Below are 10,995 nucleotides of genomic sequence, written 5' to 3'. Positions count from 1 at the left end.
TTGGAGAACCATAACAAGTTTAGATATAAAATACAGAATTACTCTTAATGGATAAGGATTATCATACTCCTAACCTAGATCAACACTCTGCCAAGACAGAGCTGCAACTACAGCTGTAACAGCACCAAGTTAAAGCATATCTTGAAAATGGTGTTGAAGGCAGCCAAACAGGCTCCAACAGACCAGAAGCATAAGAAATCATTTACCATAGCTGAAAAATCTTCTCCTGAGAATAGGTACCACTAGTACTGAATTCACCCCTAGTGAGCGGCAAACAAGGCAGCGATAGCAAGATGGTGTTACCAAACAAGGTAACACCACAAAGAAAAGAAGAATCAGGAGCCTTAAAATAAAGCCTTCTGTGGATTCACAGAGAGCAGCCACAACCTGAAATTCAACAGATGAAACAAACTCAAAGTTGATGTGGCAGCACAGGATGTTTTCAGACCACTGAGGTGGTATCTAAACAGCTGCAATTACAAAAATATTACTGTCCCACAGATATGGCAAAAGCAAAGACTACTTATTCAGACCGAATAAAAGCCTTCCGAGATCTCTGATGAGGCTTCTATTCTGCCTAACTGAACAACAACAGGGAAACCAGTCTGCACCTTCTGACCAGCATCCAACTTAGCTGTTGATTTATGCTTATTTTCAAAGCCATTGTTTACTTGTTCAAACAGCTGCCAATAGATTCAATAATTGGATATGAGTGAGTCCCTTGATTCCACAAGCAAGACATACTTGTTACTCTCAGACTTCAAATGTAAAAGTGCACGCTCAAAACTCAAAAAAAAGTTAAGCCACTTTAAAGTTCAGACATCCAGTTTTGAACAAAGAAACAAAATGGAAACAGACTTCAGCATAATTTTCCTCCCAACTCAGTTGTTGTTCTTGTACACTCCCTTCTCCAGTAACACTTCGATTCCTGTAGATGTGGCTCATAATGAAACAGGACTCACTCAGCAGGTGCTGATTCTGCTAAAACCTGCTAGTTGCAGGAAGCTCAGGATAATCTAGTAAGCTACCTTTATAAAGTGACTACATAGCAATTAATTGTGCTTGTAACATTACACATTAAAAGAAACAAAATTTGAAGAGGAAGGATGCCCAATTCTTTAGGACAGCTCTGTGTCAAAACCAGAGGCAGATTTCAATATTTATTCTGTACTGCATTAAGAATATTAATTTCAAATTGTAAGAAGTGAGTATTCTTACAAACTGTTCATCTTTACGGTAGTTTGCCATAATTAATCCTCAGCTGTGCAAGTTACCTTCTCATCCCACCTACAAGAAAACTTTTAGTATCATTTAATTCATTAATCTGAATTATCCATGAAGGAAGAGGAACTTAAAAAAATGTTTCAACATCTTCCCAGTAAAATACAGGGGTACTAACATTTTGAAACGAACACCCAAAAGTCCACAGGAAGCACAAGCAGTGTAATTTCATGAAAGAGCAAAGCTGAGAAAAATTATTAATTCTGCCTTATCACAGGCATCACTAACACCTACACAGTTTAACAGCTGACACCATCCTTCTAAAATCCTTCACTCTGTAGAAAAGGTTATAGCAACCTTTTTCTTTACCTCTATAGTTCTGTGATTCCCTTCCACCACCCTTTTAGGAGGCCAGAGGCACCTTATCTACACAAGGTGCAGAGTCTAACTTCCCACACTCTCAGCTAACCATTTCCCCTGCAATCTAAGCATTGGCGTTCTGAGGTTCCAAGTCAAAATCTCCAGCAACGGGCAAATCTCACTTTGCAGGATAGTATATAAAGTTATTTCAAATAGATTCCTCCCACCCCAATTTATTACTTCACCTTGATTACTACTGGAGAAGCAGTGAGAACTTTAATTGACAGGAGAGCGCACAGCATTCCTTTCCCTCTCCTGTTGGGAGAAAATAGCATATTTTAGCATACATGCTGTAGACATGAGATCTTCTGCTGAGGTCTGCCTATGTTTACAATGACACACATTTCTTTAAAAGCATTAGTTATCATTCAGAACATCGGCAACAGAATTGCTATCATCCCCACTGGAAAAACAAAGGCAAACAAGACAAACTTACTTACCTCACCATAAATGAACCAGTAATAACAACAAGTGAGACTGAAGGTGACTTAAAAAAATAGTCATCTCTTTAATTTTTTGTTCTAGGACAACATGCCTCAGACAGCCACATGGATGAGAGGACATAAAAGGGTGTATTTCATGGGGCTAACAACTAAGTGTTAACAGTAAGCCTTGTCAGGAATAACATGACATACACACTGGTTATTGCACTAAAAACCATCTGCCCTTCTTCCACATAAAGAAGTACAGCCAAACAAGACATTTCAAGCTACTGACCACTGGCAGAAAATTCATTTTTAAGAGTTTCCATCACAGTGCAGCAGGAACTTAGCTGCAAAATTATTTCAAACTCCAGATCACACATATTCTAAATGAGAGAAGTCCTTGCAACAGTACTTTGACTCAGCTACTCAAAGCTCCTCTAATCCCTAGAGCACTTCTAAATTAAGGAGATATACAAGCCAAGTAAATTGAGGGCCATCTACTAAACAGCAAGCTGCTTACTCTCGTTTATGTCTGACGGCATCAATTCTCAGAAGACTGTCCCTGCATCACCAATTAGCACCTCTAACCCCACTCAACTCCCTTACTAGTTTTCAAGTCTAAACCAAAGAGAAAAACTTCTTAGAAGACAACTTTTAATTTCATACAGATGCAAGATAAGCATTTCCTGCTCTTGCTCCACACCCCACAAATGACCAGGTAATGACATTTGTCACTTGAAAAAAAGCTACACAACATACTCCCATATTAGCAAGCTGCTTTTTATGGAAAAGTTAATCAAACTAAACGTGTTTTTAAAGTCTGAAACAAGAGTGATTTTTTTTCTTCATTTTCACCCCCTCTGTACTTTCAACTCTAAAGTTAACAGTCATTAAACTCCATTGTCCTTTCACATCTGACATCACATAAAATTTGCACCAGTGTTTTAACATTTGTTACTAGGAAGGTACTGGAAAGTGAGAGGAAATTCCTCGTAACAGTAAGTATCTTTTTTGAAAGCATTCAGGAGTACTGATACAGCATACATATTATGAAATAATGTCATAGAATCGTTTAGGTTGGAAAAGACCTTTAAGATCATCGTCAAGAAACTTTCAAGTGTCCAAGTCACCTAAATCCACATTACCTGGAAGGCTGCCAAGAGCAAAAGCAATTACCTTTAGAACAGCAGTGGGAGATGATCAGCTCCATGAGGATATTTTGCCTTGCTTCCATCCAGCACCTGGAAGGCATGAAGAGGAGCTCTGTTTTGGAAAAAAAAAGAAAAAAAGAAAAAAAACCGCCAAACTGTAGCTCTTCAAAGTTATCAGGCTATAAGCCAATTTTTCCAAGCTAATCATGGGGCGTAAGTTTGTATGACAGCCTTTTATAAACAGTAAACTCACAAGCGGGGAAAAAAGAAATCTAGAGAGTGGTTTACTTTTAGACAAATCTGACACTTCACAAACTAACGGCAGCGGTGTCATAGTTTTTGGCCACCACAGGCACTGCTGCAGCCAGCGGCCGAGCCGCCACCTTGCGCTGGCTTCTCCCCCTGGGCTGCCTCAGAAGGTCACCCGGGTCAGGCTAACGGACAGGGCAGAGGCGAAGCAGACATTAAACCTCGACAGACTTTCAGTGGTCCCAAGGGTTCACAGGTCTCATCGAGTTTTCGACAGATGTAAAAAAAGAACCAAAAGATGCATGATCAAATCCAGGAGCAGGCTGATTCGCCTTGGCCCGCTCTTTTTCCACTCCAGCAATACCCTTAACAGAAAGCTGCCTCACAGGAGTTCACAGACTTACCACACTTTATTAAAAACCGCGCTACGTGTGCGATACGGCAGCTCAAGCCTTCGGGGAATGAACGACCCCCTGCACAGGGAACTCCCACGTCCTCCGGAGCGGGCCCCGAGCCCCGACGGTGCCGGCCGGCGGGCTGCAGGCATCTTACCGACCCCCAGCTATCCCCAGCCACCGGCACCACCCCACAGCCGGGGCTGCCGCCGCTCAGGTGCTTCTTCCTCCGCAAGCCCCGCGCCTGACAGGAGTCCCGGCAAGCCCCGGTGACAAGCCCCGCGCTCGCAGCCGGGGGAGCCCTGCGGCTCTTGCAGGCACGGAGCGCTCCCCCTCAGGGCTGCCCTCCCGCAGCTCCCCTCAAGACGCCGGGCAGCCGAGCCTCGCCGCCGCGCCGCGCCCCATCCCCCCCCCCGCCCTCACCTCCATGGCGGCCGCCGGCGTCCCTCGGCGGGGGCGGCACCGCGCCGCCGGCCGCCCGCCCCGCGCTCCGGTGTGCGGAGGGGCGGGGCCGCCCCGCCCCTTGAGCGCGCCCGCGCCTGGCGCGCATGCGGTGAGCCCGCCCCCGGGTCGCGGCGCACAGGGCGCGCAGGCGCAGTGCGGGGGGGTGGGGCGCGCAGAGGCGCGGGGCGGCTGCGGGGGCTCTCCCCCGAGGCGGCGGGGAAGCAGACGTTAGGGGGGCAGCGGGGCCCGGGCACTGCTCCCCCAGCTAGGCTGGCAGTTTAGTCTTCTTCCCAGAAGAGGGATATGCACCTGGCCGTGTCCCCGGTAGTGGCAGCAGGACACAGGGCCCCTCAGGGTGGGAGGGCTGTGTGGGGACCCTCTTGTGGTGGCCTGAGGTGGAGCAGCAGGTGGCTGCCATCTTGTACTGCAGCCCCCCATCCCTCTGCAGGGTTGCCAAGAAGCGCTTGTGGAAGAATGACAATAATTAACAAACAAAATGCAGCACATGCAGTTCAGATAATACCTCAGCAGTCAAGACCCTAATGAGTTAAAAAATCCAGTAAGACTTTTAACACCTGCACCAAGTACTGTCTCTCACAAAACGTAGAGCACAGGAGGGGTGATGAGGATAACTTTTGAGAAGCCTTTTTATTCAGGATAATTCTTTTTGTCTCAGCTTTACAAGTTGATACTGCACTGTCTGTAATACCAGCAGTCTAGTAGATCCGTTGGAAGATCGTTTCCTTGCCTGCTTTCTCTGCTGCCTGCACTCCCTGCAAGTGTTTTGCATGAGCCAGTGATTTTTCACAGGTTTCCATTTGGCCTCGGGATCAACTTAGTGCTGATGTACCTCAGCAGCTGCTCAGGTGACAAGGGGAAAGTGTCCCCTGCCTTTGTCCCTCAGAGCAGGGTGCTAATGGCAGTGGGGTTTGGCGACATTCAGTAAGCCGGGTGCGCCTTCAAGCAGGCCAGACTAAGAGCAGAAAGAAAAAAATAGTAACAGCCAAGAAGCTGGGTATAAGCCTATGGAGGCACAGCATGAAAACCCTACTGTGGGATGAAACACCTAAAGGACTCTGAGAAGGCAGTGCTGTACACCTGACCTGCTGCTTCTCCTCCGTGGTGAATCTGTATCCCAGCCTTGCTTGCTCCTACCCACTTTGGGATAAATCACAGTCCTTCTACATTAGGATGCATTTTCTCATTTTTCCCACGGTGTCTTGAATAATTTAGGTAGCAGCCTTATTTCCTGCAGCTACTTCCTTACCTCTGCAGAACAGCTGCCCCTTTTTTATCTGGCAGTGAAAGATAAGTCTCCTTCTTTGTGGCCACTGCAGCTACAGATGAGGGGCAGCAGTGTAAGAGCAGTGGGGCAAAGACAAACACGCTACTTACATATTTTTTAAAATCCTTTAAAATTATTACTGCCAAATAAGGCTTTAAATTTTGCCAGCTTTAATTGGTTGTATTGCCTGTAAATATATTTGACTGGGAAAAAAAATCAGGTTTTCTTCTCAGCAGAGGCACAAGGCACACACTATCCCCAAGAGCTGCAAGAGACAAATTCACTAATAGCAGAAATCTTACTTTGGAGATTGCAGATGAGTCCTTTCTTTTAGTTTTACAAAAAGCAGCTCTGACCTAATTCTTGGGTGTTAAAAAGGCTCGGGAAGAGACACTTATCAGTGCTATTTTGCATCGTAAGGCTGAGCAGGAAGGTGAATTCATTTGCAGAGAAGTATCCCTGCAAAGAAATAGTTCTTTTCCATATCAACTCAGATTGACATTTGATAAGGTTATTCTCAGTCTCGGTGACGTTTCGGTTCTCCACTTATTTTAGTAGGCTAAATGAAAAGATGTAAACTTGGTAAATTTGGAGTTTGTACAAAAAAAAAAAAATACAGTAAATTGAAATCAAGTCCAACAAGAACTCCTGTGAGCTACTACTCCCTACCTCATTTGTGATATAGTATCTTCTCCATAAGGATTTCAAACATCACTGGAGATACTAGCTTTGCTAGGAAGTGGGACATGTTCATGCCTAGAGACTGCAAGCTTTGCTGCACTCTGTGTGTGTGCGCAGCTTGCACTGTGTGGCTACAGATACCAGATAGACAATGGGAAACTTTGAAGCAGAATCTGAATATGTCTGGAAAAATCAAAGCAAATTGCAAGTTATCAAGTTAGCAGGACTTTTAGCAGTCATTATATAGATGTTCTAACTCATTTTATTTTGCATTTGTGAGGATTTGGGCATTTGCACACACTGTTACCACATCTCAACTGGGAGATGGTAACTGCCACATGGTAAAGCGCCTGTAGGACTGTGGATGGCAAAGAGATATATAGCTCTTCCCACCCCCTGAGCACCAGAAACCATGTCCAAGTTTCCATGGAGGGAGAACAACCTCTTTTAGTTATACTGGCCCAAAACTTTTAACTCTTCTGCCACATACAGGGTCAATAACTTGTTGATAACAGTGTTTTTCACCCAAAGCTGTTTAATTCTGCCAGTGTTGGCTATTGTTAAAATGGCTCAAGAGAAACACCAAAGTCAGTTTAGTTAGTGAATTACAGCTTGAACCCATGAGCATTCCAGGACTGTATGGTTTCAGTCTGGACATGCAGCTTGGTACTCACAATACTAAAAGCCACAGTCTCAGCAAATATAAAGCAAGTTAAGACATATGCTACCTGCTGTTGCTGTCTTCTCTGCCAAGGGGCCAGGAAGATGCATCACAGTTTGAGAGCTACCAATTCCTCACCTGGGTTCAAAGGAAACAGCCCAGAAGCAGAGCAGTGCCTGAGACAGCTGAAGCCTGCAGGTCCCAGTACAGGATGAGGTTACTGAACATCAATGGTATCTTTGTGGTATCCTCTCCCAGGATGAAAGTGTGCTTTGTTCTTTCAGCCAGGCTGGCATGGAAGAGCATGTCCTATAAACAGCAGAAGTATTGAAGCCTGCTTTCCTAGGGATGCACTTATGTGTGCATGTTAGTGCAGCACTCTGATGTCTAACAAGGTGCAAGCCCAGGTAAAGTTTCTCCACAGCGAAGCCATTCACAGCAGCTCTTCCCCATGTGAATGGTGGCCTATCCAGATGGAGGATTCTTCTGTTTCCCTCTTCCCTCAGGGAGAGCTTTAGTAGTCTTTGCTCTCCCCTAGCTGCCCACCTATTTCCACACCACATTGAAATTTTTTATCCTTGAAGGTTCAGGTCTTAGGTCTGAACATCTGTCCCACTTGAACGGAAGTAAGAGGTGGTCTGCAAGAATAGCTCAGATCCATGCAAGCACCTTTCAGACTCTCAACATCTAGGACTGTATCAAGTTCAAGGGAGATCATCTTAAATTTTTGCAGCATATTTTCAAATTGAATTCATTATGGTTTTTAATTCCCATCCATTGCTTTTTGTTACACCTTTCTCCCATAGGTTAAAAGGCTCTTACACAACACAGCATCTTCTGCCTGTGAAAGTAGGCATCCACTCTCAAAGCAAGATGTATGTACTTGAATCCTTGTTTTTCTGTCCCTTTTGTGGCTTGCAAGATAACCCAGCTGCACAACCCACATAGCCAGAGGACAAAGCTTAAGTTTCAATATAGCCTGTTACAAAGCATGAGAAAAAAGAAAAAATATTTTTATTTTCATTTGTTGTTTTTAATAGAATAAGCATGGCATTTCTAGGAAATGGTTATGCTAATATTTCAGGGTGAAGTCCCATGAAAAGTGAAGAAGGAACCACCTCCTCAAACAGTATAACTGGTTTATTAACCACAGTAAAGAGAGTAGTTCTTCCACACGACTTTTCCTTTCATTTTTTAATAGCTTTTCAAGTACCTGTCCGCTTTTTACCCATGCAGCACACAGCAGAGAAGATAAGGAGCCATCTATGCTGGCTGTTAGGCAAATGAGAAGTAATTACCAGAGCTAGTTTTGATTTAGCAGCATTACAATTGGATCACAGTACTTTGGCCTATGTTTTACTACTAAAATGATTTCGAGCCTCGACTAGAATTATTCCTCTCTTATCTCTCCACAGCCAAGCACCTAAATCTATATTTAAGCACCTGCAATCTAGTCTGATTTTCAGGACACGGAGCATGTACTGTTCCCTGTGCTGTTCAAGGAATTTGTACAGGCTCAGTTTCTCTGAAAATTATACTTTTCATTTAGGTGATTAAACCCAGAGACAGGCTTATGCAATCACATGTGCCAAGATCAAGCTTCTGTGTCATTCTTTTGTTGTGAATGTCCCTTCTCCACCCCTCAAAAAATAAAAGAGAAAGTGCTGTTTCTTTCAGGAAACCTTATGATTCATGTGTAGTGTTATGGGTAGCGTGAGGTATCTCTACCCCTAGAGACCATGTTTCAGTGTCACATCTGGCACAGTGGTTCACAGCAGGAGACATGGAAAAGTTCTCAAAATGGACATCGAAAATGCCCATACAGATGTGAACGCCAGGGTGAAACCTGCTTGTTCTGGAGCCAGGCCCATGAGGAGCACTCACACCCTCACACAGTGCCACCCAGCTGCCCACTGGGACAGAGATTCTGAAGTGACTCTGTTGAATGAAAGCCCAAGTAACACGTGACCTGGAAAATGTGTAGTCTGCTGGAGACTAACAAACCAAACCTACTAGAAACAAGCAGAAAAATGCTTGTGTCCACTGTACAAGCTGATCATCAGAGGCTTTTACTGCATCCCCCATCTACCCAAAACAGCTGTTCAGCAGCAGTGACTCTACCAGCCTAGATTGCTTTTTGTCCTCAACAGTTCCTCGCTTTTCTGCCAGAGTCAGCAGGACCCATTACAGATGCTTCCAGTCCATTTCCTATGGTGTCCTGCTTAGAAGAGCAAGGGGAAATGCAGACTGCGTGCTATCCCAAATGCTAAGCCCCTGGACAGCCACTGGAGGCACATGGGGCTGTGTCCAAGTAGTCTGACTTAAGTATTACAACTTGGTATTGATTATTTAGCTTGTGTCTGTGCCATCATTGTCAATATGACATGGACAAGAGGGGTGAGATCTGGTGATGTTACATGTGGTGTTTTGATGATCTATTCTTATTAAAATGAACAGGGCTAAGATGTCTCATGCCCTTGGGTTCCTCAGGCTATTACCCAGATGAGTAGCAGCCTCTTTGCTAAAGTTCTGTATGTCGCAGTTTCATCCTATGATACTCCGCATGCTACATCTATCTGTGCTGTCTAGAGGTTTAGACAGTATTTGTACATGGACAAAACAAAAGTCTTGGGGCCAAAGTTGAGCAAAACTCTCAGAAAGTTCATTTGACAAGCAGGGGTTGATATCCTCATCCTACCCAACTGGGTTTGAGATGTGAGAGGTGTTGCTGTACAAGTGATTTCCACCAGAGAGGGAGGCTTCTCAATCTTCTGTTACATGCTTATGCAGAAGAGGCTTTTTTAATCCTCCTATTGTTATGCACTGGCTACAAGATAGTATAATATTAGAATATTTGTGAGTTTGAATGACTTTGGAAGTCATAGTACAAAAAGGGTGTCTTGGGAAGGAAACTGTTGTAACTGCTAGAAACAGAAGTGGGAAGATGATTTTCCTTCTAAGTGGCGACATTTTCAAATGCAGCATCCCAGTTTCATTTCACTGCATTCCTGTTCTGCTTAGGTATTTATTTTTGCATCAGAGAGCAGTAATATAGAGCAGATTGCAAAGTCAAGCAAGAAGGACTTAGACAAGATGCTGGGGCTCCTGCTTCCAGCACAGAGAAGACATTAGCTGTGTTCCTAACAAGGCCAGTTATGGGTTAGAGAAGCAATCCAAGGACTAAAAGAAAACAAATCCTCAGAAATGAGCACAGTCACCAAAACAGCAGAACATTTTGCCACAGTATTAGAAATAAAGGCCTTCCATAACATTACCTCCACCTATATGCAGCTATAAAAACCAGCACATCCACTCAGCTAGTTTAGGCTGGGACTGAGACCTTGTGTACATCTCAACCCTTATTCCTCCCAGTGCACGTAAGTGTGGTGAATACTTGCACTACTGGAAGACTGCAAGATGAGTAAGACCCAAGGGAGGGAGACCATGAGTGTGGTGCTGGTCCTGGCCTCCAGCCCAGGACACCTACAGCAAGTTGCCCCGAGACCGCCAGCTCTTACCTATGCTCACCTGACAGCCACATGAATGGATGGCAAAATGCTTACCTCACTCTGTCATCAGGGCATAGCCCAAAGCAATTGATGACTTGCCCAGTGGATATAAAATATTAAATGACAAAGAAGACATCTGTTCCAGAGTGTCAAATCCCAGGTGGTACAGCTTCATTAAAGTTAATAATAAAATAGCTGCTGGAGGATTACGCAAATGATGGTGAAGCTTCTCCTTCTAACACAGGCTGAAGAATCATACAAGTTGATAAATCCTGAAAATATGGATCCGCTTCCTGCCCTTCATGATTATTGTTCTCAGCAGGAGGATGTACAATGCATACCACCACTTGCTGGGATTGGAGTATGTACCCCAGCAGCCAGCACATGGACCCAGCTGTTCTGCAAGAGAAGCCCTACAGGCCAGGGTTCCTGCAAAGTCCCAAACTTCGTTCAAGTTTTCCACCAAAACACATGATTTGGGAGAACAAGTGCCAGATACTTTTAAGAAGCAGCAGTCACGGAACTGTTGTATTCACTTAGGATCCAATGGCTAT

The 10,995-nt window shown here is 44.5% G+C and overlaps 1 protein-coding gene across 1 annotated transcript in view; it reads right to left on the bottom strand.

Annotated features, from left to right (window-relative positions):
• Positions 1 to 10,995, bottom strand: part of MOB3C (MOB kinase activator 3C) — a 38,667-nt gene that overhangs the window by 339 nt on the left and 27,333 nt on the right. The window contains exons 5-6 of the transcript XR_005106779.1: positions 3,243 to 3,307; positions 1,827 to 1,896 (exon numbers count right to left, since the gene is read on the bottom strand). The gene's annotated coding sequence lies outside the window, so the exon portion shown is untranslated. The remainder of the gene's footprint in view (positions 1 to 1,826; positions 1,897 to 3,242; positions 3,308 to 10,995) is intronic.

Source organism: Falco rusticolus, chromosome 11, assembly GCF_015220075.1.
Source record: "Falco rusticolus isolate bFalRus1 chromosome 11, bFalRus1.pri, whole genome shotgun sequence".
Taxonomy (NCBI): Eukaryota; Metazoa; Chordata; class Aves; order Falconiformes; family Falconidae; genus Falco; species Falco rusticolus.
The sequence above is the reverse complement of the archived record's forward strand: the minus strand, read 5'-3'. Positions and strand labels throughout refer to the sequence as shown.